Here is a 7,601-nt window from a genome sequence, read left to right on the forward strand (position 1 = left end):
TCGAATCCATCGTATGTTGAGGGATACGTGCAATGTAAAGTATAGGAGGCTGTACTTACCTGTCCCCGCCGCTCCGCACCAGGTCCTCACCGCTCCCGATCCTGTCCCAGGGGCTCCCGCTGCTGTCCCAGGGGCTCCCGATGCTGTCCCGCTGCTCCGGTGTCTTCTTCGCGATCCTCCGGCTTCTTCCGCATCTTCTGCAGGGTCCGGGCCTCGCTTTTTGGTGACGTTATTACGCTGCTGCGCCGGCGCGGCGTGCGTAGTGACGTAATAACGACGCCGGAAAGCGAGGCCCGGACCCCGGAGAAGATGCAGAAGATGCCGGAGGATCGCAAAGTGGACCCGGAGCAGCGGGAATAGGTAAGTGAACCTGTCCGGGATGCTTAAACTTCTATCCGACAGCTGCTTAAGCATTTTGCGCTGTCGGATAGCAGTTAATGCGATGGCCCCGACATATAAAAGCATCGTATTTGATCATATGTTGGGGACATCGCATGTCGGGGGTTACTGTATATTGTATCGTAAATATTGTATCATATATATTGTATCGTAAATATCGTATTCTATATATTGTATCGTAAATATCGTTTCATATATATTGTATCGTAAATATTATATCATATACATTGTATCGTAAATATTGTATCATATATATTGTATCGTAAATATCGTACTATATATTGTATCGTAAATATTGTATCATATATATTGTATCGTAAATATCGTACTATATATTGTATCGTAAATATCGTATCATATATATTGTATCGTAAATATTGTATTATATTGTATCGTAAATATTGTCTCATATATATTGTATCGTAAATATTGTATTATATATTGTATCGTAAATATTGTATTATATATATTGTATCGTAAATATTATATCATATATATTGTATCGTAAATATCGTATCATATATTGTATCGTAAATATCGTATCATATATATTGTATCATAAATATTGTATTATATATTGTATCGTAAATATTGTATTATATATTGTATCGTAAATATCGTACTATATATTGTATCGTAAATATTGTATCATATATATTGTATCGCAAATATTGTATTATATATATTGTATCGTAAATATTGTATCATATATATTGTATCGTAAATATTGTATCATATATATTGTATCGTAAATATCGTACTATATATTGTATCGTAAATATTGTCTCATATATATTGTATCGTAAATATTGTATTATATATATTGTATCGTAAATATCGTACTATATATTGTATCGTAAATATTGTATCATATATATTGTATCGTAAATATCGTACTATATATGGTATCGTAAATATTGTCTCATATATATTGTATCGTAAATATTGTATTATATATATTGTATCGTAAATATCGTACTATATATTGTATCGTAAATATCGTATCATATATATTGTATCGTAAATATTGTATTATATATTGTATCGTAAATATTGTATTATATATTGTATCGTAAATATCGTACTATATATTGTATCGTAAATATTGTATCATATATATTGTATCGTAAATATCGTACTATATATTGTATCGTAAATATTGTCTCATATATATTGTATCGTAAATATCGTACTATATATTGTATCGTAAATATTGTCTCATATATATTGTATCGTAAATATTGTATTATATATATTGTATCGTAAATATCGTACTATATATTGTATCGTAAATATTGTCTCATATATATTGTATCGTAAATATCGTACTATATATTGTATCGTAAATATTGTCTCATATATATTGTATCGTAAATATTGTATTATATATATTGTATCGTAAATATCGTACTATATATTGTATCGTAAATATTGTCTCATATATATTGTATCGTAAATATTGTCTCATATATATTGTATCGTAAATATTGTATTATATATTGTATCGTAAATATTGTCTCATATATATTGTATCGTAAATATTGTATTATATATATTGTATCGTAAATATCGTACTATATATTGTATCGTAAATATTGTATCATATATATTGTATCGTAAATAAAGTATCCAAGTATCTTTCGGGAAATTGTTCGTAATTGTGCGATTGCGTTTTTTTTATGTTCTCTTTATATTGTGTTCACGTCCTCGTCTGTAGAATCTTTCAGGTTGTTACTTATTTGGAATCTTCATTATTCCGAGCGGTTTAATAAACGATTATTACTGTCGCTTCTGCGGAGAACGCGGTGATTATACTGAGCGTAAACCTGCTGGAAAGTCCAGGATTTATCCGTCTTATATTATCGGGAGAAAATCCAGAAGATGAGAACACGATAAACGGAGGAAGATTGTAGGATATATAGAGAACATTGTAGGATATATAGAGAACATTGTAGGATATATAGAGAACATTGTAGGATATAGAGAGAACATTGTAGGATATAGAGAGAACATTGTAGGATATAGAGGACATTGTAGGATATAGAGAACATTGTAGGATATAGAGAGAACATTGTAGGATATATAGAGAACATTGTAGGATATATAGAGAACATTGTAGAATATATAGAACATTGTAGGATATAGAGAACATTGTAAGATATAGAGAGAACATTGTAGGATATAGAGAGAACATTGTAGGATATATAGAGAACATTGTAGGATATAGAGAACATTGTAGGATATAGAGAACATTGTAGGATATAGAGAACATTGTAGGATATATAGAGAGAACATTGTAGGATATATAGAGAACATTATAGGATATATAGAGAGAACATTGTAGGATATATAGAGAACATTGTAGGATATATAGAGAACATTGTAGGATATAGAGAACATTGTAGGATATATAGAGAACATTGTAGGATATATAGAGAGAACATTGTAGGATATAGAGAACATTGTAGGATATAGAGAACATTGTAGGATATAGAGAACATTGTAGGATATATAGAGAGAACATTGTAGGATATATAGAGAACATTGTAGGATATAGAGAGAACATTGTAGGATATAGAGGACATTGTAGGATATAGAGAACATTGTAGGATATATAGAGAACATTGTAGGATATATAGAGAACATTGTAGGATATAGAGAACATTGTAGGATATATAGAGAGAACATTGTAGGATATAGAGAACATTGTAGGATATATAGAGAACATTGTAGGATATATAGAGAACATTGTAGGATATAGAGAGAACATTGTAGGATATAGAGAGAACATTGTAGGATATATAGAGAGAACATTGTAGGATATATAGAGAACATTGTAGGATATAGAGAGAACATTGTAGGATATAGAGAGAACATTGTAGGATATAGAGAACATTGTAGGATATAGAGAGAACATTGTAGGATATATAGAGAACATTGTAGGATATATAGAGAGAACATTGTAGGATATAGAGAACATTGTAGGATATAGAGAACATTGTAGGATATAGAGAACATTGTAGGATATATAGAGAGAACATTGTAGGATATAGAGAGAACATTGTAGGATATAGAGAGAACATTGTAGGATATATAGAGAGAACATTGTAGGATATAGAGAGAACATTGTAGGATATATAGAGAGAACATTGTAGGATATAGAGAACATTGTAGGATATAGAGAACATTGTAGGATATAGAGAACATTGTAGGATATATAGAGAACATTGTAGGATATATAGAGAACATTGTAGGATATATAGAGAACATTGTGGGATATATAGAGAGAACATTGTAGGATATATAGAGAACATTGTAGGATATAGAGAGAACATTGTAGGATATAGAGAGAACATTGTAGGATATATAGAGAACATTGTAGGATATATAGAGAGACAACATTGTAGGATATAGAGAACATTGTAGGATATATAGAGAACATTGTAGGATATATAGAGAACATTGTAGGATATATAGAGAACATTGTAGGATATAGAGAACATTGTAGGATATATAGAGAGAACATTGTAGGATATATAGAGAACATTGTAGGATATATAGAGAACATTGTAGGATATATAGAGAACATTGTAGGATATAGAGAGAGAACATTGTAGGATATATAGAGAACATTGAAGGATATATAGAGAGAACATTGTAGGATATAGAGAGAACATTGTAGGATATAGAGAACATTGTAGGATATATAGAGAACATTGTAGGATATAGAGAACATTGTAGGATATAGAGAACATTGTAGGATATAGAGAGAACATTGTAGGATATATAGAGAACATTGTAGGATATAGAGGACATTGTAGGATATATAGAGAACATTGTAGGATATAGAGAACATTGTAGGATATAGAGAACATTGTAGGATATATAGAGAACATTGTAGGATATAGAGAACATTGTAGGATATAGAGAACATTGTAGGATATAGAGAGAACATTATAGGATATAGAGAACATTGTAGGATATAGAGAACATTGTAGGATATAGAGAACATTGTAGGATATAGAGAACATTGTAGGATATATAGAGAACATTGTAGGATATATAGAGAACATTGTAGGATATAGAGAACATTGTAGGATATAGAGAGAACATTGTAGGATATATAGAGAACATTGTAGGATATATAGAGAACATTGTAGGATATATAGAACATTGTAGGATATATAGAGAGAACATTGTAGGATATAGAGAACATTGTAGGATATAGAGAGAACATTGTAGGATATATAGAGAGAACATTGTAGGATATAGAGAACATTGTAGGATATAGAGAACATTGTAGGATATAGAGGACATTGTAGGATATATAGAGAACATTGTAGGATATAGAGAACATTGTAGGATATAGAGAACATTGTAGGATATAGAGAACATTGTAGGATATATAGAGAACATTGTAGGATATATAGAGAACATTGTAGGATATAGAGAACATTGTAGGATATAGAGAGAACATTGTAGGATATAGAGAACATTGTAGGATATATAGAGAACATTGTAGGATATATAGAGAACATTGTAGGATATATAGAACATTGTAGGATATATAGAACATTGTAGGATATATAGAGAGAACATTGTAGGATATATAGAGAGAACATTGTAGGATATATAGAGAGAACATTGTAGGATATAGAGAACATTGTAGGATATATAGAGAACATTGTAAGATATAGAGAGAACATTGTAGGATATAGAGAGAACATTGTAGGATATATAGAGAACATTGTAGGATATAGAGAGAACATTGTAGGATATATAGAACATTGTAGGATATAGAGAGAACATTGTAGGATATAGAGAACATTGTAGGATATAGAGAACATTGTAGGATATATAGAGAACATTGTAGGATATAGAGAACATTGTAGGATATAGAGAGAACATTGTAGGATATAGAGAGAACATTGTAGGATATAGAGAGAACATTGTAGGATATAGAGAGAACATTGTAGGATATATAGAGAGAACATTGTAGGATATAGAGAACATTGTAGGATATAGAGAGAACATTGTAGGATATAGAGAGAACATTGTAGGATATAGAGAACATTGTAGGATATATAGAGAACATTGTAGGATATAGAGAACATTGTAGGATATAGAGAACATTGTAGGATATAGAGAAGATTGTAGGATATAGAGAACATTGTAGGATATAGAGAGAACATTGTAGGATATAGAGAGAACATTGTAGGATATAGAGAGAACATTGTAGGATATAGAGAACATTGTAGGATATATAGAGAACATTGTAGGATATAGAGAGAACATTGTAGGATATAGAGGACATTGTAGGATAAAGAGAGAACATTGTAGGATATATAGAGAACATTGTAGGATATAGAGAGAACATTGTAGGATATAGAGAACATTGTAGGATTTAGAGAACATTGTAGGATTTAGAGAACATTGTAGGATATAGAGAGAACAATGTAGGATATAGAGAGAACATTGTAGGATATAGAGAGAACATTGTAGGATATATAGAGAGAACATTGTAGGATATAGAGAGAACATTGTAGGATATAGAGAGAACATTGTAGGATATAGAGGACATTGTAGGATAAAGAGAGAACATTGTAGGATTTAGAGAACATTGTAGGATATAGATAGAACATTGTAGGATATATAGAACATTGTAGGATATAGATAGAACATTGTAGGATATATAGAACATTGTAGAATGATCTCCCCTATACAGTGGGGATGAAAAGTTTGGGCCCCCAGGTAACAATTTGTAATAATGCGCATAAAGAAGCCAAGGAAAGATGGAAAAATCTCCAAAAGGATCAGATTACAGATTAGACATTCTTATAATATGTCACCAAAAGTTACATTTTATTTCCATCATTTACACTTTCATAATAACAGAAAACAAAAAAATGGCGTCTGCAGAAGTTTGGGCCCCCTGCAGAGTTAATATCTTGTACTGCCCCCTTTGGCAAGTATCACAGCTTGTAAACGCTTTTTGTAGCAGCCAAGAGTCTTTCAGTTCTTGTTTGAGGAATCTTTGCCCATTCTTCCTTACAAAAGTCTTCCAGTTCTTTGAGATTTCTGGGTGGTCTGTCACGCACTGCTCTTTTAAGGTCTATCCATAGATTTTCAATTATGTTGAGGTCAGGAGATTGTGAAGGCCATGGCAAAACCTTCAGTTTATGCCTCTTGATGTAATCCCCCGTGGATTTCGAGGTGTGTTTAGGATCATTCTCCATTTGTAGAAGCCATCCTCTCTTTAACTTTTTCACAGACGGCATCAAGTTAGCATCCAAATTTTGCGTACATTTTATTGAATCCATTTTTCCTTCTACTCGTGAGATGTTCCCTGTGCCACTGGCTGCACTACAACCCCAAAGCATGATTGATCCACCCCCATGCTTAACAGTTGGACAGAGGTTCTTTTCATTAAATTATGTTCCCCTTCTTCTCCAAATGTACCTTTACTCATTCCAACCAAAAAGTTCCATTTAAACCTTATTGGTCCACAGAACTTGTTTCCAAAATGCATCAGGCTTGTCTATATGTTCATTTGCAAAGTTCAAACGGTGATTTTTGTGGTGAGGATGTAGAAGAGGTTTTCTTCTGATGACTCTTCCATGAAGACCATATTTGTACAAGTATCTCTTTATAGTGGAATAGTGTACCACAACTCCAGTGTCTGCCAGATCTTTCTGGAGGGATTGTACAGTCATATGTGGGGTTTGAATTATTTTTCCCACAATCTTGTGAGCTGTTCTGTCTGATATTTTTCTTGGTCTTCCACATCTTGCTTTACAGATCTTGATCCCCACTGTAGAAAACATATTATTATTATTACAATGTGAATTCAAATAGAGGAATAAATTGGACCTGATCGCACATCCACAACATGGACATTTATTAAACCAATAGGTCGTTATTGTACTTAATGATCATGAAGCGAAGCCGCTAGTCACGTCACGACCACCTGTAAGTAGGGGATCCATAACGTACCTACCATAAAATGATGCAGCACTGAGCGGCGAGCACCACCGCCCCAACACCAGCGCCCACAGGGGGAACAACCCACTGGTAGCCCCAATGCCACTCAAACCAGACCCTGGGCCGCGCCTCCCCACAGACATGGTGCCGGGGCAGCAATGGACGCCGCACAGCGTAGCACCAGTGTGTACAGGTGTAAAAGTCACTTACCTTGTGTTCCC

The sequence above is a fragment of the Hyla sarda genome, unplaced genomic scaffold, assembly GCF_029499605.1.
Source record: "Hyla sarda isolate aHylSar1 unplaced genomic scaffold, aHylSar1.hap1 scaffold_36, whole genome shotgun sequence".
NCBI lineage: Eukaryota > Metazoa > Chordata > Amphibia > Anura > Hylidae > Hyla > Hyla sarda.